This window comes from Mytilus galloprovincialis, chromosome 9 (assembly GCF_965363235.1).
Source record: "Mytilus galloprovincialis chromosome 9, xbMytGall1.hap1.1, whole genome shotgun sequence".
NCBI classification, from domain to species: Eukaryota; Metazoa; Mollusca; class Bivalvia; order Mytilida; family Mytilidae; genus Mytilus; species Mytilus galloprovincialis.
In genome coordinates this window covers 10421877-10435673 of record NC_134846.1, presented here as the reverse complement: position 1 = coordinate 10435673, position 13797 = coordinate 10421877, and the positions used below count along the sequence as shown (strand labels likewise).

At 31.5% G+C, this 13797-nt stretch overlaps 1 long non-coding RNA gene across 1 annotated transcript; it reads left to right on the top strand.

The window, feature by feature from the left end:
- The first annotated feature begins 7604 nt into the window (after positions 1-7604).
- Positions 7605-12728, top strand: LOC143046626 (uncharacterized). The gene is made up of 3 exons (XR_012969192.1): positions 7605-8033; positions 10724-10814; positions 12210-12728. It is a non-coding gene; the product is annotated as an uncharacterized LOC143046626 (long non-coding RNA).
- The last annotated feature ends 1069 nt before the right edge of the window (positions 12729-13797 follow it).

Here is a 13797-nt window from a genome sequence, read left to right as displayed (position 1 = left end):
ATATGCAAGTCGTAGAATATAGTGTTTCTTGTAACGCATAACATAATCGGTTTTGCAACTAACTGCTTATTTTATATTGAGTAATAAAGCTTGAATTTTAAAATACCCTAAAATATGCATTACAAGGGAATTAATATTTTCAGGCATAAAGTTATATTTATGGACTTTTTGGTATTTCAATGCATTTATTTTCAAATAATAAAGGCAAAAGTAGTTAACAGTTGTTCAAGTGTCATAAATTGAATGCAAAGACTATTGACTTCTGTAACACACTGACCTTGGTATGTTCAACACAATCAAACATTTAATTATCTTGCAAATACTGATATAAGTTCAAAAGCGCGTATCATTTCAACATGAAATCAATATACTGTTTTATTACAGAATTATACGTTAACGATCTTTTTTACATTTAAGGGCCGATATCACTGACAAGAAGTTACATAATAAATTCTCAATTTTTTACGTCCAATTTCCTAAACAGAGCAACTCATTCAATCAGATGAACGCTCATCTTGGAAGCTAGTGTAACTAGAATTTAATCATTTACCCTAAATCTGCAGTGATATATACTCATAACAAGAATATAAACTGACAACGCCATGGCTAAAAAAAAGAGACACACAGACAAACAACAGTATACAACACTCAACTTAGAAAACTAAAGGTGTAGTACCACCATCGATTTTCCCCTATTAATATTTGTTAAATTTGCACTTATAAAAAAATTGCACAGAATTTATTTTTGTTTCAAATAAAAAAATACTTTGCAAGAGTAAAGTTTGATCCTGTCCAGTACTATAGACACAATTTCACATTACAATTAATTTCATAATAGAAAATAACCATCACTGGCATCCCCTTGTAACTTCAAAATTCCAAAATATTCTATATAAACCCCAAAGAAAATTAATGGTGCTTTGAAACAACCATAATATCTGTTTATGACCCTGATTTTTTTTTATTGCAATAAAAATATTGGATTAATTTCCTACAACTGTCTAATCCAAGGGAATATTTCGACCTTTTTTCGTATGCAACCGAATGTGACTATGATTTGATGGTATTACACATAAAGAGACTATATAACACTAACCCTATCAAAAACTTGGAATGGTTCCGGAAGGGTAATATTACTTTAGTTAAAACACTACCAATGTAGTAGGTGAATATATCACATCAATGTTTATTTCTCAACCTTCTATTTTCTTTAATTCGTGTATTAGTGTTATTGCTGATAATTGTATTCATCTAGTATATACTTCCTTATAAAGGATAATAAAAGGCGCAGACAAGCGGTACACAAATTCCCTCTTATGATATAGACCTCCGTATAGTGGTACATGTATAAAAATGCATGACATTACGTCGATTGTCCCATAAGTAAACCTTCATTTTACATAATTCGTTAACAACCGTACACTGACATCTATATTTGTAGATATTTTGTGTTTCTGATGATTATTGCGTGGAAATGTTTAAGCCTTCTTAACACATACCCAACGTCTCCTTCAATTTTATAACCAGTACGATTTCTGTTGTAAAACATTAACATTGATCACGTGAGAGATTAATTTTTCGTTAAATATAACCTGTTTTTTCTCATCATCATGGAAGATGCCTGTGCAAAAAACAATGGCACACTTAAGTCAGGTGTATATGAAAAATAATTTTTATCTGTTTTATTAGAAAACGTCACATGGTCTAACCTTTGTTTTTTTTCAAAATAAGTAGACTTGTTAGTTGTTTTTTTTCTCTCCTTTACGTAAGTCTTACAAATTCTTTTACCACTTGTTATAAGTTCATTGCCAAGTGACATTGAATTAAGATTAAGGTCAAATGTCATTTTTAAATCCAATATTTCAATGTGTTTGTTTGATATCGTTTATGAAAATAAAATATAGTTTGATTGTCATTGAAAAATCAATCCACCAGTAGCCGAATAACTAGGATTTAAACAAACGCATACTATTGCAACGATTCTCCAAATCTACCAGCTCAAACGAACTTGAAACAAAACTTTTATTTCATAAACAACTAAGGAAAGTGAAAGTTAAGCATGTGTATTTATAAAATGAATATAGATTCCAACATACATTGATGTTGAAGTAGAAGAGCAATAACTCTTCATTTTTCTTCCTTTTCTTATCTGCCTGTGTTTTGATTGAAAACAAAGCAATAACTCTACCTTTTTCTTTCTTTTAGCTGCCTGTGTTTTGGTTGAAAACGAAGTGTTTATCAGAAGAACAGAGTATGCAAAGACAAAGCTTCCCCTGCGACTCCCCAAGGAAGCAGATCACTCATACGGCTACTCCTTCGTTTTATCTTGGATATGTTTTGTCATTTTCCTGGGAGCAGGATGTGTGTTTCTATTTTCATCTCATAAAAGGAAAGCCGACAATTTGAACGACGAATTCGATGATTTAGAAATAGATGAACCAGTCGCAATCAGACGATGATTAAAATCCCGGTACAACTCAGTTCCGGGAAGATTTTTTTTTCTGTTTTTATCATGGCAAACAAGGATGAATTCCGAAAAAAGGATAACTGATTCAATTTAAATTTTGAATACAGTTTTGATAATATGCATGCAAGTCCGAAACCTGGAGTGTAAAGAAAGAACCAGAACGAAATACAAATCGATGTATTTACACAGTACTGTTTCTTATTCGTTATTCCAAAAAGAGAACCCTTTATTTTATCAGAGACGAGATATTGCTGACATCACTAGCTTACTAATGAGATACTTGTTGGAAGTACGGTTTCTTTGTATTTGATTTTTCTCTGTTTCATTTTAAAACGTCGACTACCTTTTTGTAAATATTTTATGTTGTCAGAGTGTCTTGCTCAAATTTTGTTTATATTTCGAATGCAAGTTAAATGCTCAATTAAGTTCACAAGTTTCCAAATATAAAAACTCCCCGTTACGTATCAGGAGATATTTATCATTTTGCTAATTGATATAAACGGTTAATGATTTGTGTAGGTTTTTATATGATTATGTGCTAACCAAATCTCAAAACCAAATGACGCAAACGAATGTACACATGTATCAATGCCTTTTGAAATGTTAGCAATTTGATATACTAATATGCACACAGTAATGTAAAAGTATGGATTGCTCAACATAATATTAGCCATGTGTAATTACGGATTATAAAAAAAATGGGAAAGTTTTGCTAATTGAAAATTGAATTTTACAAAATATAAGAAAACATTGTTAGAATGACAGTTTTTCATATCAAATAAGTCGTATTGCAAATGTTGAGCAATTCGGGCGGGTTTCCGGTTAACGAAGAGGGTGCGGCTTCTCTTGTGACCTAATAGTTATGTTGCTAATACATTTAATTGATTGTAGATCGCCGTTCCCCTTTTCAATAAGTGTTTGCAAAAACGTTTTTTTTTTAAATCAAGAATTTACCACTCCCAGTGATGAAATAAGGGGCATGTCTAATGTAAGTTACAAATCATTACTTTACCATCCATCTGAGTATACTTTGCTCTTCTTAATTTCTTCAATGAAAGATCATCAAATTCATAGGCACTGATTATACAATATTTCGTAACTTGTTCAAAATTATACTTGAGTATAGATTTGTTTGAGATTTTTTTTCATATTTACTCTAATCCTATAACATTTTGTGTATTCCATTTGTCTTCTTGATAACAGTTTTAAATTTTTTCCCAATTGCTAGTATTATAAAATCGTTGTATATAACATGTACATATTTTAATTTAAATGCCTGTTACATATGTTATTTGCACTATTTTACATGTATCTATTTTTTTTCTATTTACCAAAGTTCACTACTTTTTACCATTTTTCAATAAATAAAAATAACTAAATACAATATTGGGGTTTTCAAGCATTGTTACCCTCCCATGTCAGCTACCATAAGAAGGAATGCCATGATTCAGACTGCTATTATTTTGCTCTGAAATATATTGGGAACTCTGACAATGTCTGAACATCGTAGTGAAAAACGACAAGTCAAATCAGAAACAACGGAAAATGTCGTTTAAACGATGTTTTATCCTTTCCGAATCGCATCCACAATGAAGAGATACGTAGAAACTTAGAAGAAATGAGAGTCAAAAGATACAAAAGAAAATAATCAAATTTCATTATTTTGCGAGGATATATCACAAACTACAGACTAACAAAAAACAAAACAACCGTCTAAACACATTAAGCAGAAACTAGCAACGCGAACCTCAAGTGAAACTGAGTGTCTAAAGACACCTAATGAATACCGGGATTCATTGTTTGGTACTTTTTTATCCAGCCAAAAATGCTTTGCTGAATGTTTATGAAGGTATTTTCCAAGAAAACGATAAATTGGCTTCAAATGTTTGGATTTAAGCATTCTTGATAAAGATATATTTAGAAAAAAGCACTGAACACCGAAAAAAATTCAAAACGGAAAGGCATTTTTCAAATGGCAAAATAAAACGCTCAAACACATCAAACGAATGGATAACAATTCCTGACTTAATAAAGGCATTTTCTTATGTACAAAATGGTGGATTGAACCTTGTTTTAAAGCTAGCGAAACCTCTGACTTGTATGACAGTCGCATCAAATGTGTCTTTGTACTCATATGAAGCAGATTTAAAAATCTTGTCAATGACAAAAAGAGAAAATATCTTGTTGAATTTTATACTTAAACATTTTATCTGTTGATTACGTCCTATAACTCGAGAACCAACATATTAATATGAAATATAAATAGACTAAATAATCTGCCAGCTGGTAACTGTGCTTTTTCTCAATTCAAAAAAATTATAAACAATTACAATGTCCATGTCATACAAATGGTAGCTTTTGGTGAATTGATATCATGGGTATATTGTATTAATACCACCTCAGTAGTCAACATTCTTGTGTTGATATGAATTATAATTGGTAGGGTCATAATTATAAATTGTTTATACAACTCCAATACCAATGACGTTATACTTTTGGTAATATCTTTTTGGCTTGACTTGGTATTTATGCATCGAGCTATATATTTTGTGTTATTGTGCTATGTTTTGTTTTTCTGTATTCTTGTCTTTCGATTTTACTTCTGTGCTTTGTTTCTAGAGTGTCTGTATGCCATGTGGTTTTTCTTTGTTTAGGTAGTTATAATGCTTTAGATCAAAACACAATGTTAACTGCTGTACCCCAATTTTTGACAATTTTACCTATTATGTCTCTTAGCTAGGTTCCCACATTGTTAATATTTAATTGGATTCAGTGCAAATGCCATACAATTGAGAGAATATGCTAGCTATACTATTTATTGGCCTTTCATGTCGGGGTCTTTTATGACCGACCAAACGGTATGGATTTTTTTATTGAAGACTATGCGGTTGCCTGTATTTGTTTACATCGACTTCATTTGACCTTTGTTGAATATGTGTCTCAATGGCATCACATCTCCTTATTTTAACATAATCCACCATTCATAACATAAGAAAATGCCAGTACCAAGTCAGAAATATGACAGTTGTTTTTCATTCGTTTGATGTGTTTGAGCTTTTAATTTTACCATTGAAAAAGGACTTTTCGTTTTTTAATTTTTTTAGAAGTGCATGCAGTATTTTTGTTTCACCAGGAATGGACAATCTTAGCTGTATTCGCCAAAAAAACTTTCGGAATTTTGACTACTTATTGATCTCCAAATGCAACTTATTTGGTCTTTTAGTTTCTCATTAAGATGTTTTAATGATTGATGTTCTTTTCATTTATCATTCAAACTTTTCTGCTATATCATCCAGAACTAGAATTAAAGAAAAAACAGAAACGGGTTTCTTTGCCTTATTCTAGACTTAAACCTAGTGTTCGACATAAAGGGTCGTATCAATACCAGAATCTTTAACAAGCAAGACGATTTTAAAATTGAAATATAAATTTCCCCGCCTAAGCAGCAATATAATATATCAACTTCACCTGCATATGGGATATACATTTCCCAACTCATTTGGTATTCACTAGCTTGTTACTGCTACTGAGACTTCTATATCGTCACCAACGTCTTAGAAGGATGTTAATGAGCCAAGTTGAAAAAAAAAAACGTCGCGTACTGTTTCTAAAAAGTTCATTGGAAGATACCAAGACCTTCTTGATTAACATTTTGTATCAACTTTACAAATAATACATGATGAATTACAGAATCTAGATTCTGATGTTGTTAATCTTCTTAATTGCACTTCAAAAGTTCCCTTTTTTATCCTTGTATATTTTTTAACCTTTAAAGTTTATTCATTTTTGATTGTATACTTATGACGTGGGTCGGTACGAACACATACCACCATTGTGTTGTTGCGTTGTGGTCAATTTTGAGTTCTTGACTTTCATTTTTGTTTATGTACTTTGTCTTTATGCCATTTTATGTTTCTTTGTTGAAAAACAATTATTTGATTTCATAGTGATTAAGATTGCATAACAATATTGACTGTTGTACCGAATTTTTTGTCAACCGTCTATGGAAAAAAAAAAACTCGTCGGAGTTCCTAATTTTTTACGTTTTTACTGATTAATGTCTGTTTGTTTGCTCACAATGATTTAATCTACCATTTTCTATAAACAAATGTTCGACCTAAGTCAGGGATGTGACAGTTGTTTTTCATTCGTATGAACTGTTTGAGCTTTTGACATATTTCTTTTAAGGACTTCCCGTTTTGAACTTTCTTTGAGTTTTTTTATTTTATTTTACTTTACCCATCAAAAAGGGTGGACTTATCTTTAAGATACACTGATGCACACAATATAAAACTATTCGTTGTTTTTTTCTTATAGTTGTGTTGACCTCAGTTTTAGTTTGTAACCCGGATTTGTTTTCTCTCGATCGATTTATGATTTTTATACTACTGTTGCCTTTATCCAGCCTATCCTGCAACGTGTAGTTACGGAATATGTTATGCCCTTCTATGTTGACATGAAATACAATTGACATGTTCATTTTTATTTTAGTCCATTTAATATATATAGAAATTTGAAGTACCCGAAATACTACGTCCTCCACACCTCAGACAAAGATTGACTACACAGCATTTGTTTGTTTCTTATATGTTCTCTTTCCCTTTATATGGCCTTTATTCAATTTTATTCGAGCGTCGCAGCTAAGTCTTTTACAGATAAAATACAAGTCTGACGTACATAGTTAATAGCCTTGTTTCTCCAATGAGTTTATATTTGCATCCATATACATGTATGTTACACAGTTTAATGTCATTTTGTGATAAGAAGAGCCTTTACATGTGTGCGTGCTTCTTACAACAAAGAACTCCTTTATTGTGTTTTGTTCCTGTTAAAGGAAGACATCTGGTGACTGTTGAAATGACATGAAACAAAATTATAACATACAGTTATCTTTGATGTAACATGCATTATAATAGAAAAATCAAGTTACAAACGGAATTGAGGGGAGATAACTCTTTAACTTGCTTTCATTCTCAACAAAATCGTGAAAGATATTTTTAGAATCATAAGACATGCTGTAACAAAATAAATCTACACATTTATATATTCTATAACTCAGGCCAAGGGTAACTTAAAAAAACAATGACGTTTTTTTTCGGTCATGTTTTTGATTTTTTCTGAATTTCCTGAGTTTTCCACATACTGACAATTGAGAGCAAATTGGTATTGGGTAAACATGAAAATAACTTTGAAATTGAAACGCAAATGAAAACCACAATCAATGCAATAACATTTTGAAACAATCTCTGAATACAACCTTACCACGTTCTCTTAAAACATGCGTTTTAAATTTACAAGTCTTTTGTTCACACATATTAATGTCAATTTTTTGTAAATTAACTTCGTGTGAGTCGTTGACATTTTAGCCAAAAAGGGTAAGTGGGCGTGTCGATGGAATTCTGTCATTGTGTTCCCGCTCTTTATCGATAAGGAATTATAAACAATTTAAACGTACAACAGGGAGTTGATAAACTGGTAATGATCTATATGTGTCAAAACTAAAATACGGAGTTCGGCTGAAAACAACATGAAAAACGAATACCGACGTTTAGGCGTGGTTGATAAGGTGAGTAAACTATATTTGCCTTTTGAGAAAGATTTTTTTATTTATCTTGAAAACGGTTAAATTGCAGAGAAAACATTATTTTTTTGATAATGATTCAATTTGATATTTAAGTTGAATATTGTCTTCACGAATTTATATTAGAGCTGTGTATTTAATATGTAAGTGATTTTTTTCCAAATTTATTACACTAGTACATTATGGTTATAAGAAAAAAAAAACACAAAACGGGCTAATTACGTTTTAAGTATTTGATTTCCTATCAGTTTCGTACGCTATTTTAGTTTTTGTGTACTAATGCTGAAAATATCTGTAGTCAACATGGGTTCTCTTACGAAGAATGAACTGTTTCAAACTTGTTGTCATATTTGCGTGTGTTGTTGTGTGATCTCTTTCAGTACATTTTTTAAATATTGTTTATTTTTCTAGTATTCCGGAGAAAGCAATTCACTTGAATGATAATAAATTATATATGTATGATTAGATATTACTTTGTATGACATCAAGTCTGTTTTTTGAAAAGTCTATTTGAAATCCATTGTTTAATTGTCAGGATGAAATTACTACCTCTCAAAATAACTTCTAAAAGTGAGGATTTTTCTTTATATTTATATATTTCACTAAAGAATATGTTACCGGCATTTCTAAATTGACTGACTTTTCAGGCATCTTATGAAATTCTAATCCTGACAGGCATTATATAAACTGATTGAGGATAGTTAGTAATTGTGCAAAACCAAATTCATGTTCAGTTTAAGTTGATTTGTTTAAAAAAAGAGTAATTATTCCACAAAATCATATAACCAAAGATACGATATCTTAAAAATTACAACAAATGGGTCGGGAAAATTTAAAATATAATGTTTTAAAAACCAGCTGGAAAAGTTTGCATTTCCTAAATCAATAGATATGTTAAGTGTGTAACAATTCTGTATTGCATACACTTTAAATGATCTTCTTGTCATGAAGAACAAATTGTTCTTAAAATAGAAGTTCAAGTCATCGTAAAAAGATTGACATGCTATGGAGATAACCTAGATAAGTATAGACGCATGCGTGGTTAAAGATAAGATGCCTATAAGCCAGATTCTTTGGTAAATTAACACAGCACTAGTTAACATATTTGCAGTTCGCACTAATCGAACAAAACTCAATGTGACAAACAAATATTAAACCTTCAAAATGAACAAGACAGGGTACGTCGACAGGTTCACAATAACATGGTATGCATATCACTGGTCGATGCCACTGCTGGTGGAAATATATTTCCCCGAGGGTTTCACAAGCCCAGTAGTCAGCACTTTTTGTACTGACATGAACTATCATTGATACGGTTATATTTATAAATTAACTGTTTACAAAATTTTGAATTGTTTGAAATACTAAGGCTTTTCTATCTCAGGCTTAGATTACCCTAGCTGTATTTGGCAAATGTTTTAACTTTGTACTTGTTTGGCTTTATAAATATTTTGATATGAGCGTCACTGATGAGTCTTATGTAGACGAAACGCGCGTCTGGCGTACTAAAATATAATCTTGGTACCTTTAATAACTATTTAGGAATTTTGGTCCTCAATGCTCTTCAACTTCGTACTTTATTTGGCCTTTTTAACATTTTTGGATTGGAGCGTCACTGGTGAGTCTTTTGTAGAAACAAAATTTAGTCCTGGTATCTATGATGAGTTTATATACAGTACCCGCCAAACGAATCCGTAATCGGTCAAAATGTCATAATGTTAAAAATCTGGTACCTAAAGATCCATAAATAAGTTTAAATACAGATAAATTGATCAACTATTTTGTGTTGGTGACCATATAACTTATGTAGAGTTGATTTCAGTCGGTATTTTTAATATCAGGAATCCGCTTACGAAGCCTGTATAGTGTGAATCTGCACTTGCATAACGTTTCAAAAGGTACATGTAAACGACAAATGATAAGATAGAAGGTATGCTGATGTAGATAATGGAAAGTTTACAATTGGAAAGTTGTCATTAACTTTGTCATTCATTCTAGTTTGAAGTCGCCAACATTTTACTTGGTAATCATCAATTTATGGAGTAGACATTATTTTTGTTTCGGTAAATCTTAGATACCAAGTTCATTAGAATATATGACAGGATGCAAGCACTACAGTATCTCTAGTTTGTTAACATAGAGGTTGTGAGTTCGAATTACATAAGTGGCAGATGCGTTCGGTATGAAGTGATTCATCAATCAAATTGTCTTTGAGAAGATTGTGTTTGATTTCTTTTTCACACAAGTACAAAAACATAGTATAAAGATTGTAAATTGAGAATGGAAATGGGGAATGTGTTGAAGTGACAACAACCCGACCAAAGAGCAAAAAACAACCATAGGCCTCCAATGAGTTTTCAACACAGCGAGAAATTCCCGCACCCGAAGGATTGCTTCCGCTGTCCCCTTAACACACATGGTTGTTGGTTCTGTGATAATGGAGGTCATACCTAACTCCAAAATATATAAATGAACTAAGATTAAAAATCAGACAAAGGCCAGAGGCTCCTGACTTGGGACAGGCGTAAAAATACGATGGGGTTAAACATGTTTTTTAAGATCTTATTTATTCACCTATACCTCTAGCCTATGTAGAAAAAACAAACACACATCAATACCTACATTTAACTAACTTTATAGAATCCATTTCTACCTAATTTTCCTTTGTTTTGTAGGGTACTTTTGATAAATGCAAGATAACGGTGTCGAGACAAAACTCCAGAAACTGCAATGAAGATTCGCCGAAAGAATGCAATATACATTCAGGTAAACTAATTTTAACTGTTTTGAATAATTAAAATAAAAAATAATTATCTTATATAAGTTTGTGAATAATAACTTTTTAAATAACATTGACAAAGGTGTATTATTATATTATGAATTAAGACAATCTTAGAATATTTTTTAAGGTTTGTGAGGCGGAGGATACCAAATGACTGGGTCAAACTAATAAGTCGAAAACGATCTGAATGATGCCATGACAACAAAAAGACCAAAAGATAAACAACAGTATATAAAACACGTCATAAAAAAGACCAATCAACACGATTCCCGCCAAATTTAGAAGGGATCTTATGTCCTATGCATGAAAGAATAAGCAGATCATATGCTTAACTTGTGATACCCATTTAAGTACAAACTCGGTGATTAGTCTAATTCAGTAAGTCATGTTTAAAACAAGGTTGACGAGATTGTGACTATAACAATTCGAACATATCCGTCATCATCTGTGAAATATATATCCCATAACTGTCATTGAACTCGTCATGCCTGTCATGGCGTCCGTAAAATTGACGACCGGATAAATTAAACTTCACTACAGAATATTTCTCAACTTGAAACTTATATTATTTCATGTCATTTTGATATCAAAGCAAAAGGATTGGTCAAGCGAAAATGATCTAAATATCAAAGTGAAAACAACAAATTCGTAAATGTTGCAGAAAAAAGGGCAGAAAATGAATGCCTAATATTTCACAGTTGAGACTATGAAGAAATGTTGAGTACACGTTGTTCCCACTGCATGATGCAGCAAACACATTTTCATGAATTCATTTTTGGAAAATAGTTATGACTTCATAAGCAAATAAGTTGTTTGTTTTATGGTCGGGTTGTTGTCTCTTTGACACATTCCCCATTTCCATTCTCAATTAATGGACAATTAATATAAAATAAATTTTCGTATGTACTAGTTTTCTAGTTCTACTTCCATTGCTATATAATGCACAAAATGTTATATTGATATGTGAATGCGTTAATTATAGCCTTGTTCAAATATCATGTAATAATGTAATAATTTGTTTTATGACTTATTTTAAAATGAAAGTGTAAAATTTCTATTAGCTGTCCGTGAGGGTAATGCTGACTAGTAAAGGTCATTACGTTTTATTTTATAACCATAGAAACGGTTTATTACCCTGTGATTATCGCGACATTTTCTGTCTTATCCTTATTTGGTTCGATTTCGAAAGTTAGTTTCCAGTGTCTAGTTATAAAGTATAATTTTACCATTAAACCTACATTTCCAAAGACACTCAAAACATAAGTCAACACAAGACATGCTTCCTTTTTTTGTATTATTTTGTATGTTGATGATTGTCTTATTAATGTGATTATTTTTAATTAATTTACGAGGATTTATCCTTTTACATCTTTTTACAGACCACAACGAGAAAGACCACCAACCTAACCAGCCGTGTAGGGTGGTTGAATGTAGCTGTCACGTGACATACCAGAGGAGTAAATCAAACAGTTTACCTACAATTATCAATCATAATATCAATGCATTGAAATCTGCAGTTAGTAAAAGATCAGTGCCCTTGCAAAGTAACAAATTAGAAAAGGTCCATGCATTGTTGCATTCTACTGAAGAAAGAAATCTTTCAGGCCCAGTTTTAGACTCTATTGACTTCTTCGTGGATATTGAAGCCAGGAGTAGATCTGGCACTTTTTCATCAATCCACTCAACGCGGTTTTTAAAAATATTTCCAAAATTTGGAATGTGTGGGAAAATTTCTGTGATTATCATGGTACTCTTTATTATCTGCTTCATGATCAAAACATTCTTAACTTTCCAAACTTAAATTTCAGTTAATATGAATTATCCTATATAAATGAACTTTGTTACATTTATTTTGTCAATGTTATTAGTATGTGTTGTACATGTTTTAACATAATAAAGCTAGAAAACTAAATTAATGGTTATTCACAAATTTAATGGAGAATCATATTAAGTACATTGAGATTACGACAAGCAGCTGACATATAGAAATAAAGGTAACTGATAGGATGACAGGCCAATGAGACAATTATCTACCAAAGTTCAAATGAAGTGAATGTAACTAAATATAGGCAACCGTACGACTTTCCACCATGAAAAAAAAAAAACAAATCCGTACTGTCGGTTGTTAAAAGGCTCTGGCTGTTAATAATTAAGAAAAAACATTTCAACTGTGAAATAAGCGGCATAACTCATAACAAAACAATTTACGAAAAAACAGACATGAAGCAACGCCACCAACTTAATTACACTCTCCTGACAACAGACACTGACAGAATTTGGAGGTGTAATCAATGTTTAAAGACACAAATCATCCCCCTAACCCTGGAGAGTGGTGTAACAGGACAACTTAAGAACAAACTATCAAATAAGTTGAAAAGAACTCTGCTTATCAGATAGATACAAAGCAGACAAACAAATAACAAAATCTATCAAAAGACAAATAATGACAGGATATACATATATCTTTTACAACAAAAAGACAGACGAGGGACGAAAGATACCAGAAGGACAGTCAAACTCATAAATCGAAAATAAACTGACAACTCCATGGCTAAAAATGAAAAAAAGACAAACGGACAAACAATAGTACTCATGACACAACATAGAAAACTAAAGAATAAACAACACGATTACTCGCAATTACTGACAATGACATCAAAGCGTTAAACAATAATAAAAAAAACTTGTATCTTAGACTGAAATATCAATCAGTACATAAAAAATCCAACGGATTTAAACATAAAAACATAATGAACAGTTAGAGAAAACATGACTTTTTGAAATGCCAAAATATTGACAGTTTATAGTATGTGCATATGCATAAGTGTTTAAAATAAGAATTTGTATATATAAAAAAGAAGATGTGGTATGATTGCCAATGAGACAACTATCCACAAAAAACCAAAATGACACAGACATTAACTATAGGTCACCGTACGGCCTTCAACAATGAGCAAAGCCCATACC